Source organism: Hypanus sabinus, chromosome 1 (genome assembly GCF_030144855.1).
Source record: "Hypanus sabinus isolate sHypSab1 chromosome 1, sHypSab1.hap1, whole genome shotgun sequence".
In the NCBI taxonomy this organism is placed as follows: Eukaryota; Metazoa; Chordata; class Chondrichthyes; order Myliobatiformes; family Dasyatidae; genus Hypanus; species Hypanus sabinus.
Window position 1 is genome coordinate 80,612,961 of NC_082706.1, and position 15,337 is coordinate 80,628,297.

The 15,337-nt window shown below is 41.2% G+C and overlaps 1 long non-coding RNA gene across 1 annotated transcript in view; it reads right to left on the minus strand.

Annotated features, from left to right (window-relative positions):
• The window catches only part of LOC132395017 (uncharacterized), a 47,790-nt gene that overhangs the window by 17,512 nt on the left and 14,941 nt on the right, over window positions 1-15,337 (minus strand). Inside the window, exon 3 of the long non-coding RNA XR_009512489.1 lies at window positions 11,216-11,321. This is a non-coding gene — a long non-coding RNA (uncharacterized LOC132395017). The remainder of the gene's footprint in view (window positions 1-11,215; window positions 11,322-15,337) is intronic.

The window sequence follows — 15,337 nt, forward strand, 5'->3', positions numbered from 1 at the left end:
AATGGTAAGAAGCACAGATTTTAGTTCTTATTCAGGGGTTCAGCAGCTGCATTGGTTTAGCAGGTAATGTGTTTAGTGGAAATTATCAATAACTCAAGGGCAGATGTCCAATTGGATGATCCAGCTTTAGGAGTAATCATTTTTACTTCCTGGTTTTCTAAAACAAGTAACGTTCAACATCAGTGATCAATCCACTCGTCCAGTTTAATACAGTGGGAAATATTTTTTGAGTTGGCTATGAGAATTTAATCATGTTATGAGGTGGTTTGTATTGTTACACCATTGTCTGAATTTCACTCATTAATTGTGAATTTCATTAATTCTCAGTTTAAAATCAACTCTAAACTGTGCAATATACACACCAATGATGAACAGTTGATCTCCTTATGAGAATGACTGTCCTTAATGTCCTTAATTCATATTCAGATTTATATTTATTTATCATATGCAAGTTAAAACATACAGTGAAATGTGTTATTTGTGTTAGCAACCAGCACCCCCAAGGATGTGCATGGAGCATCCCACCAATGTCACCACACGTTCCAGTGGCAATGTAGCATGACCACAATGTTCAACACAACAAGACAACATAAAAGCATGACACATCACAACAGTACAACCCAACAATACGATACAACAAAACGATATGATACGACATGACACTACACAACAATACAACCCGATACAACACAATGATACAACACGACAGAACACAGCAACAACATAACACCATGACACAACAACATAACAACACAATACAACAACAACAACACAACATAACAACACAATACAACAACAACAACAACACAACAACATGTGACTCAACACAGAACATAAGCAGCAACAACAGGAACAGGACAAAACAAATTCCTTTCCCAGCCTCCCTCTCAACCACAGTACTTGACCAACTAACATACACAGAATGCGAGCGGAACTCAGCAGGCCAGGCAGCATCTATGGTATAGAGTCAATGGTTGATGTTTTGGGCCGAGATCCTTCATCAGGCATTTGACGATGTGTTTTACCAATTAGCCGTAAAGTAATGTTAGTAATCTATGTTTTACTAGGTGGTGGTCGGAGTCTTTCTGTCTCGATATCATCATCATAAGCCTGGGTGTAGTATATGGGGATCCTCAGATTCCCAGTTGTCAGGAATCCTCTTTTGGTCTCATTAGTGTAGTCTAGAGGAAAGCTTATGAAGCAATACATTTGGCACCAGCTTGGCTGCAGGACCTGCCAGCAGGATGTTCAAAGGTGTCCAGCTGCTTCAGGGGCTCCACTCTGGATTTGCTGTCTGAGTTTACTCCCTTAGCCATCGTCTCTCCCGAGGCTGCCCACAAGACAGTGGGGTTATTTACCTCTAGTCGCGGATCTGGTTCACGAGCTCCGGGGCGTGTGGTCCTGTGTGCTATGTGTGCAGGGGTCTGACCTCCTCCCCATCCTCTGTGGTTCAGCCCGAGTCTGAAAGGAGCTCAGTTTCCATGTGTTACCAACGAGGAGCCACTGCACGAGGCTTGCTGTTGGAGAGGCTGTGTACTGGCAGGTGGAGACTTACACATTCAGCTCTCATTTTTGCAAGACCACTAGCCTATAGTGGAAGCTGAAAGTGGGATCAACAAGCATTACCCTCTATTCTACCACACCAGACACATCACAGCAACCATTTTGACACCAGGTAGCCCTAAAACATTATCAGGGAGTTTGGGGTGAAAACGTCCACTGGATGGTGACATCTGGTTCAAAGATCTTTAAAGCAGGTATCTTTGATAAGTGGTAAGTGCCATAAAAGAGATTTCTTTTCTTGGATATTCAATTGCAATATCACTGTTGACTCCTTGCCATCTCCTTTGAGAACCACTATTGAACTGAAATCGAAACTGGACTTGCCAATTAAGTACTGTTGTCCAAGTCAGCGCAGCAGCCATATGTGGGCTCCTGCCCATAGAACAGCACTCAAGATGTTCAAAAATTCAAAGGCTCAAAGGTGAATTTATTATCAAAGTATACAACTCTGAAATTCTTCTTCTCCAGGTAGCCACAAGAGCAAGAAAGAAAAGAACGGGAGCACAGTTATCGACCCCTAAATCCTTTCTCGCTGCACAATAAAGTGAACAAAAACAGAACAGGCGCATCAACCTCCAGAGTCCCCTGCCCCTACACAAAAAAGTGAGAAAATTCAGGTGAAAAAACATAAGAAAATACAAGACTGAAAAAAGTCCGAGTCCATATCCCAAACACAGAAAACCTGGCTAACTCTCCAGGCCCAGGAAAAAGCTTTTCCCTCTCCTGCAGTGAACAATCCCACAGCGATCAAAAGGCAAGTCATCCCTCCCCATATCAGAACAATCCACCGGTGATCAAAAGGGAGTCTTCCCTCTCTGTAGCAGAGAAATCCCACAGCAGTCAAAAGATAGTCTCCCTGTCTGGCAGCAGAGTGATCCCCTAGCAATAAAAAGGCAGGGAGCTGGCGCGCACCTTACACATTCACCTTGATAGTTCAATCTCCCTTTTTGCTTTATTCAGCAAACAATAGAAGCTTTAACTGGTGAAATGGAGTTGAACACTGGTTCATGCCCCATCACACGAATTTCTTACCATGAGGTTCCTGCACTCTGCCTCTGTCCACCGGAATCGTCTGGAGATGGCAGAGCATTGAATCACCCAAACAATTTCCTAACTGCAACTCCCAGGCTCCAGCAGTTCCAGAATCACAGTCAAGGTGAAAAGCAAATGTAAAAGATATAACAGAAGTGAAATATATGGTTTCATGATCTATCCAGAAGATATCAACTGAAGCAGTGTTGTATGCAGGCACCATCTTGGCTGGAAGTACAGTTAGAAAGAGGTGACATAGGATTGGAAGATGTAGAATCCTAGTCGGTAGAGTTAAGAAATTGCAAGGCTAAAAAGACACTGATGAGAGTTATATACAGGCCCCCAAACATTAGACAGGATGTGGCATGTAAGCTTCAACAGGAATTATAAAGGGCATCTAATAAAGGCAATGCTACAACGATCATAGGGAATTCAATGTGCAGGTGGTTGGGAAAATCAGAATCCCAAGAGAGGGAATTTGTAGAACACTTAGTAGAAGGCTTTTTGGAGCAATTTGTGGTCAAGCCAACTGGAGGAAAAGTAATTCTGGACTGGGTGTTGTGTAATGAACCAGATTTGATGAGGGAGCTCAAGGTAAAGAAACCCTTAAGAGACAGTGATCATAATATTATAGATTTCACCCTGCAGTTTGAGAGGGAGAAAAAAAGTCAGATGTATCTGTATTACAGTGAAGTAAAGAGAGTTACAGGAGCATGACAGAAGAGCAGGCTAAAGTTGATTGGAAGGGGACACTAGCAAGGATGACGGAGAACTGCAATGGCTGGAGATTCTGGGGACAATTTGGAAGGCTCAGTAAAGATACATCACAAACATGATGTGCTGGTTAAGATTTCCACTGCTAGTGCTGTATGGTTTCTCATGTAGTAGCTTTTCGTAAATGCAGTGTGTCCTTCTGGTAGAATGTTTTGGTTTCAGCTGAAGATAAGGGGCTATGGTGTTCAGCTTAGGAATGTTCTGTCAGCTAATCAGGATGGTGGAATTGGGAGAAAGTTCTAGAGAGAGCAGGGCAGAAGAATGACACTAGAGGGTTCATGGTCTTTTAGGGGGAAGATGTGGAGAACAGAAAATCTGGAGAGACTCATAGAATTTGATCTGACTGGAAGACATGATTTACAGGAGTGCTTTGCGAAACAAAGGAGTTCAAGATGGAAAGCTCCACAGGTGATTGGTGATGAGAATTCAGCGCCTTGAGTAACAAACATTCCCAGCTTTTGGAAAATGCAAGTGCACATTTAAGACAGGTTTAACTGTAATGGGCCCTTTTATTTTTTTCCTTTTTTCTCTTAATAACTGTTTGATAAAGCTGAAATTAGTAAATACACTTTCTTTATAATTTTATGCAGTGTATGATCTGTTATTTCCTGCTGATTGATAATTCTATATGGTCATTATTTATACAGCATTCACTCAAACCGAGGTTTCTTTAATCACAACATTCCTGCTTGGTTGAACCACAAATCACAGCAACCCTAGACGTATATTACATAAGAACATAAGAAATAGGAGCAGGAGTAGGCCACCTGGCCCATTGAGCCTGCCCCATCATTCAATAAGATCATGGCTGATCCGTCCGTAAACTCAGCTCCAACTACCTGCCTTTTCCCCATAACCCTTAATTCCCTTACTATGTGGAAACCTATCTAACTGCATCTTAAATATATTTAGTGAAGAAGCCTCAACTGCTTCCCTGGGCAGAGAATTCCACAGATTCACCACTCTCTGGGAAACTCAGTTTCTCCTCATCTCTGTCCTAAATCTTCTCCCCTGAGTCTTGAAGCAATGTCCCTGTTGTTTGTGAAAAGTGGCCTGCTCACCACTGAGTAACGTGGCTGTTAGCAGAGCTGGCTAGCGAGTCAAGTTTGCATCCGAGCCCGGTGAGGGGGCGAGAGAAAAGTGATGACGAGGCAACCATTGCAGACAAGGGACCTTAAAGACAGCATTGAAATAAAACAAGGGGTACATAATTCAGCAAAAAGTAGTGGAAAATTGGAGGATTGGGAAGCTTTTAAAAAACACCAGAAGGCAACTAGTAAAGCAATAAGGAGAGAATAAGTGAAATATGTAGGTGAGTTAGACAAAAATATAAAAGAGGATACCAACAATTTTTTTCATATATATTAAGAGTGAGAGAGAGGTGAAGGTGAATATTGGACCATTGACAAATGACACTGGAGAGGTACTATTTGGGGAACAAAGAAATGGTGGATGAAAATACATTTTTCTGAATGACAATGCTACAGTTGTCATCAATTCATCAAAACCTTCATTATACCAGACATACCCAAATTAAAAGCCATGGATGAACCAGAATATTCATAGTCTCCCGAGGGCTAGATCTGTGGCATTCAAGACTGGTGATGCAGAACAATACAAGACATCCAGGTATAACCTTCAGAAGGTTATTTCAAGAGCAAAAACCCCCCAATTCCAATGGGGATTAGAGATGGAATCAGAAGCACATCAGCTCTGGCAGGATTTGCAGGCCAATATTTCCTACAAGGCAAAACCTAACATCATGAGTGAAAGTGATGCTTCACTCCGCAATGAGCTCCATGTGCATATGCATGTTTTGAAAGCAAGCATAAACTCTGCTGCATCTGGTTACCCTGTGACCTCTGTCTCAGAGGCCGATGTCAGAGCATCTTTCAAGAGTGTGGACCCTTACAAGGTGTCACACCCTGAGGTTGTACCGGTAGGGCTCTAAAAACCTGTGCCATCCAACTGGTGGGAGTATTCACGGATATTTTCAATCTCTCACTGATGTAGTCGGAAGTTCCCACCTGCTTCAAAAGGGCAACAATCATGCCAGTGCCCAAGAAGAGTAAGGTGCGCTGTATCAACGAATATTGTCGTGTGACACTCACATCTGCTGAAGTGAATTGCTTTGAGAGGTTGGCCATGCAGATGCAGTCTCACTGGCTTTCCACTTGGCCTTGGATCAAATAGACAACAGAAATACTTTCGCCAGGCTGTTTATCGACTAGATCAGATTTCAACAGAATTGTACCCTCAATTTTAATCAACAAGCTCCAAAACCTGGGTCACTGTACCCCACTCTGCAACTGGATCCTTGACTTACTTACTGGGAACTACAATCTGTGCGGACCAGCAAAAACGTCTCCTCCTCGCTGAGAAGCAACACTGGCACACCCCAAGGAAGTGTTGCTGAACAGCCTTTTTGGCCATTGGATCTCAAGTTTGATCTAATCCGCTCGATCTGCTGGAGCTGACTTCACCTACTTGGACAGGCATGTCCCTACTTCACCGGGAATGAAGGCCGTTGGCTGCCCTTGCGTGGTTTAGCCCACCTGCTGAAGTGGTGTACCAAGGTGTGGCCACAGTTACATGCAGACAGCTACTTGAAGCCACAGGTGAGAGTTAAGTGTCTGGTGGAGATCTAAAATGTGAGCTGCCCTATAATAGACACGTCCTTCACCAGGGGTGCTACCCCTCCCTGGATAACCCTTATACAATAGCGTACAATGGATGAATTTCTCCATTGATAACTATTAGGAACTAATACACAGTTTTATAGTACTGTAGTATCATTGGAACTGTTGTAATCTGTTCTGTATTTCATTTAAATACAAAATTTGTTAGTGAAAGGGTATTTTGTCTTTTTATCCATTTCCATGAAACTTTGACTAATTGGGGCAGCCACTTAATTGGGCGAAAATGTACTGGTCCCATTGTGTCCAAAGTAATCAGAATCCACTGTACATAGTACACACAGACACAGACACACACAGCACTAAATATCTATATCTATATATATACATACACAGCACTGTACATCAATATACTGTACTGTATAGAGGTACATATATAAAATGAATTCTGTGTTGTTTTGCTGAGCATTTAAGCATCCTGCCAAGCATTGTGTACCTGCTATGTTGGTGCCAGCATGTGTAAATGACGCACCCTTGCCGTCTGTCTCCAGCACACCCTTTGCTGTGTTGGCTGTTTACACAAATGACACATTTCACTCTTTCTACATGTTCATGTGATAAATAATCAATTCTTGAATATTGAAGCTTATTATTGTGCAAGCTTTTTGTGTCTGTTCCTCCTGCATGGACATCATACCCTGCTTATATTGGACAGAATTAAATAAAATATAAAATAAATAATTTTTTGTTTCAGAAAACACATAAAAATAATCACATTAGGTGTGACATGGGTGTATCACCTGTAAGCTAAACTAACTTCAGTATTTTAACCAAAAAGACTTGGTAATTTCATCCAAAGAAAGTTTCCTTCCCTGAAAGACATTAATAACAAGAGTGAGCTTTGAAATAGTTTGGTAGTTTTTGTGATACCTTCCGAAACTGCTTTTATTTTATTATATAACATAAAATATGAACTGATTCTTCCTTAGCCCTTTTCCTGTTTAATGGTCATTTCTTCTCCGATGTACAGATTTGTGGATACTAGTCAACTGCCTTTCAATAAGTGGATGTGATTCATGTAAAAGTTTTGACAGCATGATTCACAGGCTATTCTTTTGGGACAAGCAGGAACTGCAGTAGGATTTGCAGAGGAGCCCAATTTCTTCCTTATCAGTCTGTGATACATTTGCACTTCCAGAGGGGCACTCTGGGACCGGGACGTCCAAGCCATTCTGAAGCATTCACACCAAGCTCACCTGACATAGCACAGGGGAGAAAACCTGTTTTGTGTGGAATTGCCGAGTCTTTTGGTCAAAATACTAAATATATTTTCTTCATTATCCTTCTAGCCCATTTGAGGGATTAATATTTACTTTATGAAGTGTTATTTCCCAGTCATTTTGCTATAGTTTTCTCCTCTCCTGAAGGTATTTGGTTTATATAAAATTATAAAACGATGTTGAACAGCCCAAAGTTCCAACTCATCAACTTTCCTTCCTAATTATTTTATTAGAAGGCATGACAACCAAGCCCGCTGTCAATTAGTAATTCTATATATTCAGTTCTAATGAAATATCTCTTCATTTCAGAACCATGAATGAACTTGTTGAATGCTTCCATTATTTTCCTTTATGACTCACAGCGGGAGCCTTTCCAGCACAACACGTATAACAAAATTGTTCTGATTAGTGATCCTTTCTGACAGTTCTGTGCTGTTGGATTCTGATACAGTCTAAATCTTATTGGATAATAATCAAAATTTTATTGGATTAAAGTCAATATTTCAGGACTGCATTTGGAATCCTGAAGGATTGGAATCGATATTTTTGCTTTGCAATCAACAATTTTTCTTCAGTGGATTGCAAGCTGGATGTTTTTTAAAGCACTGTATTACAATCATAAGATTTTTTAGGTACTATGCTGGCTTGTATGAATTTGAGCATGATCTTAATTTCAGCAATGGTCTGATTTTTTTCCAAAATAGCAACTTATAATAGTTTTCCTTCACTGAAATTTCCATGAGATGATTTTCTTAGAAATTAAAAGGAGATCTTACTTTCTTTTAAGTTTGCACACAGAAGTTTTCACTTCGTTTGGCATTTTTCCAAGTCCTTAACTTTTTGCAATCATGCCTGTGACTGTGCCAAAATCGCTGGATTCTGATGTTTTTGATCTGGGGTTAATCAGAAGTCAAGGGTCAAGCAAAAAGCTTGTTACTCATGGCCATTCATTAAACATTAGGAGAACACAGGAACTGGAAAAGGAGGGGAGCAAGAGCGGAGCTGAGTAGTGACTGCACAAAAGAACAAAGAAAAGAGAGGGAGCCAACGTGTTCTGCTCTTATACAAGTTTCCCAATTCCATTGGATTTCTACAGGTAATAGCCATTCTGCTCAAATTTTGTAGATAAGTGTTAACCAATCATATTGTGGATTTTGAGGTGTGTTTAGGATCATTATCCTGTTGTACAAGCCATCCTCTTTTCATCTTCAGCTTTTTCAGAATTTGCTAGTATGTAATTGAATTCATTCTTCCCTCTACCAGTGAAATGTTCCCCCGTGCCACTGGCTGCAACACAAGCCCAAAGAATGATCGATCCACCCCCGTGCTTAACAGTTGGTAAGGTGTTCTTTTCTTGAAATTCTGCATCCTTTTTTCTCCAAACATAACTTTGCTCATTGCGGACTAAAAGTTCTATTTTAAATTCATCAGTCCACAGGATTTGTTTCCAAAATGCATTGGACTTGTTTAGATGTTGCTTTGCAAACTTCTGATGCTGAATTTTGTGGAGAGGACGCAGGAAAGGTTTTCTTCTGATGACTCTTCCATGAAGGTCATTTTTGTGCAGGTGTCACTGCACAGTAGAACAGTGCACCACCACTTCAGAGTCTGCTAAATCTTCCTGAAGGTCTTTTGCAGTCAAATGGGGGTTTTGATTTGCTTTTCTAGCAATCGTACGAGCAGTTCTCTCGGAAAGTTTTCTTGGTCTTCCAGACCTCAACTTGACCTCCACCGTTCTTGTTAACTGCTATTTCTTAATTACATTATGAACTCAGGAAACAGCTACCTGAAAATGGTTTGCTATCTTCTTATAGCCTTCTCCTGCTTTGTGGGCATCATTTATTTTAATTTTCAGAGCGCTAGGCAGCTGCTTAGTGGAGCCCATGGCTGCTGATAGTTGGCACAAGGTTTGAGGAGTCAGGGTATTTATAAAGCTTTGAAATTTGCATCCCCTGGCCTTTCTGAATGATGACTGTGAACAAGCCACAGCCCTAACAAGCTAATTAAGGTCTGAGACCTTGGTAAAAGTTATCTGAGAGCTCAAATCTCTTGGGGTGCCCAAACTTTTGCATGGAGCTCCTTTCCTTTTTTTCACTCTAAAATTGTACAAAACAAAAATAATACACTAATCTTGCTTAAAATGTTGAAAATAATGTTTCATCTTTAACTTTATGACTTTTGGAGATCAGTTCATCTTCTACTCACTTAACTGTTCACAGTAACAGAAATTTTGACCAGGGGTGCCCAAACTTTTGCATGCCACTGTATTTAACATACAACATGATTCCACAACACAGTACTAATCTGTCACAAAGACTGCATCACCACAACAGATCCTCTTTGCTATGTTAGAATTATTTTTTTTACAAAAATGTAAGATTAACTGAAGCACGAACAATTGAACTGAGGGGAGTGAGAAAAGCTATAGCAAAGCCTAATTCTACCCTCTTGTATCTGATACACCTTTCAGTTTGAATAATAACAGCATAAAACCATAAGACATAGGAGCAGAATTAGGCCATTTAGCCCATTGAGATTGCTCCATTATTCAATCATGGCTGATCCTTTTTACCGCTCCTGAATCCCATTCCCTGGCCTTCTCCCCATAACCATTGATGCCGTGTCCAATCAATCTCTGCCTTAAATACACACAATGACCTGGCCTCCACAGCTGCCAGTGGTAACAAATTCCACAAATTCACCACCCACTGGCTAAAGAAATTTCTCCACATCTCTGTTTTCAATGGATACCCCTCTATCCTGAGGCTGTGCCCTTGTGTCCTAGACTCCCCCACTGTGGGAAGCCTCCTTTCCACATCTAATCAGTCTAGGCTTTTCAACATTCAAAAGCTTTCAATGAGATCCCTCCTCATCCTTCTAACTTCCAACCAGTACAGACCCAGAGCCATCAAACATTCCTCGTATGATGACCTTTCCATTTCAGCAATCATCCTTGTGAACCTCCTCTGAAACTTCTCCAATGCTAGCACATCTTTTCTTAGATAAGGAGCCCAAAACTGTTCACAGTATTCAAGATGAGGCCTCACCAGTGCCTTAAAAAGCCTTAGCATCACATCCTTGCTCTTGTATTCAAGCCCTCTTGAAATGAGTGCTATCATTGCATTTGCTTTCCTCACCACAGACTCAACCTGAAAGTTAATCTTTAGAGTGTTCTGAACAAGGATTCCCAAGTCTCTTTGCATCTCAGATTTTCTCCCTGTTTAGAAAATAGTCTGCACATTTATTTGTGCATGAGGCTTGTGCCACCAATGTGCATGATCATGCATTTTCCAACATTGTATTTCATTTGCCACTTTCTTGCCCATTCTCCTAACTTCTTCTGCAGCCTACCTGTTCCCTCAACACAACCTGCACCTCCACCAATCTTCGTATAATTTGCAAACATGGCAACAAAGCCATCTATTCCATCATCTAAATCATTTATATACAGGGGTCCCAACAACGACCCCTGTGGAACACCACTAGTTGCTGACAGCCAATCAGACATGGATCCTATTATTCCCACTCGCTGTCTCCTACCAATCAGCCAATGCTCTAACCATGTTAGTAAGTTTACTGTAATACCATGGACATTTAACTTGGTAAGCAGCCTCATATGTAGCACATCGTCAAAGGACTTCTGAAAGTCCTGGCACCTGGGAGGCAACATACCATCTGGGTGTCCTATTCACATCCACAGAATCTCCTGTCAGTTCCCCTGACTCCCCTATCACTATCGCTTCCCTCTTCTCCCTCTTTGCCTTCTGCACCATGGACCCATGCTCAATGCCAGTAACCTGGTCTCCGTGACATTCCCCACAACTGTATCCAAAACAGTATACTTATTCTTGTGGGGAATGGCCACTGGGTGCTTTGCACTAACTGCCTATTCACATTTCCATTTCTCCTGACAGTCACCCAGCTACTCACCTCCTGCCACTTCAGGGTAATATCCAAGGTTAGCAATCAACAATGGGAAGCAGGCTGACTCTTTCTTCCTTTCCAGTTAATTTTATCACCTCTACCATTTTCCTTTCTGAAACAATAAAGAGAAAAGTTTATCAGGGGGTATACATTGGATAACCAGCTATTAAAATTTATTTAGTTTAAGCAGCTGACTGATACAATATTAAACATCTTACAGCACATATAACTTTGAACTGATGGGGAATAACTCTGGGATCTAACCTGTTAGACAAAGAAAGTAACCTTTTTAGCCGCATAGATATAACTTGGTTGTAAAGTCTGGGGCTGCACTGATTAGGTATTTAAAAGTCACTTTCCTTAGAGGGGTGGAGAAGGGGTGGGGATGAGGGTTGGGGGGGTGGCTGGGTTAAACAGTCAAAATGTATTCGGCAACTGGTTGTATTGAATGTAATTTGTTGCTGTTGCAATAAAAATTAGTGATAAAAAAGTCACTTATCCTTGTAGGACAATTTCACGGGAATTATGGCACCCTGTTGTTCATAATGATTCATGATTTAAACTTCAAAGTTCAAAGTAAATTTATTATCAACGTACATATATGTCACCATAAACAACCCGAGATTAATTTTCTTGAGGCATTCACAGTAAGTACAAGAAACACAATAGAATCCATGAAAGACCGCCCCCACAGGATGGATGTGCAAAAGACAACAAACTGTGCTAGTACAAAATGAAAGATAAGACAATAATAATAATAATAATAATAATAATAATAAACAATAAATATTGAGAACATGAGATGAGGAGTCCTTGAAAATGAGTCCATAGGTTGCGGGAGCAGTTCAGTGATAGGATGAGTGAAGTTATTCCCTCTGGATGAAGAACCTGATGGTTGAGGGGCAGTACCTATTCCTCAACCTGGTGGTGTGGGTCCTGAGGCTCCTGTACCTCCTTTCTGATGTCAGCAGAGAGAAGAACAGAGCATGGCCTGGATGGTGGGAGTCCTTGATGATGGATGCTGCTTTCCTGCGACAATGCTTCATGCAGATGTGCTCAATAGTGGGGTGGGCTTAACCTCTAATGCATTGGGCTGCACCTACTACTCTTAGTAGGCATTTTCATTCACGGGCATTGGTGTTTCCATACCAGACATGATGTAATCAGACAATACATGCATTCACAAATTATTTGGTAATCAAATCTAAATACAAAGAAACTGAACTATTATTTTCTATTTTGGGCCATTGACAACTTTAAGTCTATTTTTAATTTCACTTTTCCCTCTTATTATGCACTAATATTCTTTCCAGTTCTGAGAGATCACAATGCTTATGTTGTGGCAAAATGCAAAGAAATTCAGGGTGTCACAAGCAAGAGAAAATCTGCAGATGCTGGAAATCCGAGCAACACACACAAAATGCGGGCCAAAATGTCGAGTGTACTTTTTTTCATAGATACTGCCTGGCCAGCTGAGTTCCTCCAGCATGCTGTGTGTGAAGTTCAGGGCATATTGGCTGAAGCATAATTTTGGGAGATATGCAGAATAGCTATCTATAACTTTAAAGTCTTATGCACTTAACAGAGTTTCCATTCATTTGAAGTATGATTGCTAAGTGAGGTTGTACCTTTCTTGTATGTACCTAATAAAGTGGCCACTGACTATATTTCTGTATGTTCGTGGCCTTCTGCTGGTGCCCATACACTTCAAAGTTTGATGTTTTGTACATTCAGAGCTGCTCTTCTGCACACCACTGTTGTAGTGTGTGGTTATTTGAGTTACTCTCACCAGTCTGGCTATTCTCCTCTGACCTCTCTCATTAACAAGATGTTTTTGCCCACGGAACTACTCACCAGTTGTTTTTTTTTGTTTCTTGCTCCATCCTCTCAAAACTGGTGTGCATGAAAATCCCGGGAGATCTGAGATACTCAAACCACCCCATCTGGCGCCAGCAATCATTCCACAGTCCAAGTCACTTAGATAACATTTCTTCCCCATTCAGATGTTTGGTCTGAACAACAAATGAGCCTTTTGACCATCTCTGCAGACTTCAATACATTGAGCTGCCTTCATATGTTTGGTTTATAATAAATGATTTACATTAATGAGCAGGTGTATCAGCATACCTAATAAAGTGGCCACTGAGAGTATGTGTTTCAACAGAAAAGCGGTGGCCCAGAGCCAATTAGAGTGCTGTAATTCATGTCATGGCCTATCGTAAATGAGCACTCCGCAATCTCAAAATCTCCTTTTTCTTTTTCAGGTTTCAGTCAGATGAAGTATATTGTGTGAAGCATTATTTTTGTTGCACTTTACATCCTCTTTATAAGCAAAAATGCTCGTGGTTCCTTTTAAAGTGTCATTTCAGAATAACTGTCCTCTGGCAGTGTTCAAGATGCAAGTGTGTGCTGGGGGCAGCCCACACGTGTCTCCCCACATTCTGGTGCCAACGTAGCATGCCCACAATGCTCAGCAGAACAACGCAGGGCACAACAAGCAGAAAATCAACAACAAAACAAGCCCTGCTTCTCCCTTCCACCCTGTCCACTTACCCCAAGACAGGCCTTCTTCTTCAGCCTCCAGCCTCCAGCGGATTTGGACAAGCAGGCGTGTGAGCCTTTGACTACACCAGTGGACTTGCAGAGATTAGTGGACCTGAGGCTCTGGCCAAATGAGCCTCGACTTCTGGACTTCCATTTTGATCCTCTGGCCTTGATTCTCGGGATCATCCCCAGCCCCTGCCGATCACCCAAGTCTAGGCTTTGATCTTTAGGTTCTGCCGATGGGATCCTGAGCACTAGGTTTTGAATTCTGGCTCATTGATTCACAAACCCAGGGGATCATATCTCAGTAATGTTGGTAATTTGGCATTTTCAGGATCCTCTGATATTAACCTTGTGCACCTCACAGCATCCCAGAGGAACTTGTATTACTTTTGCATGTTAAGCAACTGATTAACTTCAATGGAAATGTAAAAAGAGCAGTGTAACAACTGATTCATATTTAGCTGACCCTCTTCTAATTCCACAGCAGATTCAAGTTACATCAGCAATAACACTACACAGATTTAAAATTTTGATTTCAAAATGATAAAGCATTGAGTACAGGAGTTGGGATGTTACGTTGAAGTTGTATAACTTGTTGGTGAGGTCTGATTTGGATTATTGTGTGCAGTTCTGATCACCTATCTACAAGAAATATATCAATAAGATTGAAAGAATGCCAAGAAAATCTACAAGGATGTTGTGAGGAATTGATGACCTGAGTTATAGGGAAAGGTTGAATAGGTTAGGACTTTATTCCCAGGAGTGTAGGAGAATGAAGGGAGACTTGATATAAGTATACAAAATCATGAGGGGTATAGAGGGTGGTGAGGGTGTGGAACGAGCAACTAGCAGATGTGGTAGATGATTTCAGCGTTTAAGAGATGTTTAGCTAAGTACATGCTTGGAAGGGGTATGGAGGGCTATGGTTCAGGTGTACGTCGATGGGACTAGGTAGAATAACAGTTTAGAACAGATTAGATGGGCCGAAGGACATGTTTCTGTGCCGTAGTGGTCTATCACTCTGACTCTATCAAATAAAGATTCTTTTATCATCTCTAAAATGAGAAAGTCAGACAATCAGAGTTACAGCACTATCTTCTCTGATCAGCAAAGGAACACTGATACACAGCAAAGAAATTCAGCTCTGCATTCAGTGACAGTAGGTTTCTCTGCATTCAGTCAGCATCAACATCATGATGGTGTCAAACTGAGCTATTCTTTTTATTATTACGGGAAGTGGGTGTCAGCCAGCATTTATTGCCTTTCTCGGTTCCTCCTGAGATGGTGGTGCTGAGTCACCTTCTTGAATGACAGTATCCTTCTGGAGAAGTCACACACCAGCAGTGTTGCCAAGTAAGAAGTTCCAGGATTCAAAGGCAAAATCAAAGTCCTGGGCTCAGCACATCAATGCAATCCCAACAGTCAGGATACCTCCAACAGTAATTTTACAGAAGTACTTCTTTACGGTTGTATTCAGACTGGTAGGGCAATTCGGATGCACAGGAGTGTGGACTCAGACCAATACGTCACAGGCACATGCTTCTAATGACACTGCAGACAGCCACCATTTTACCCTAACAT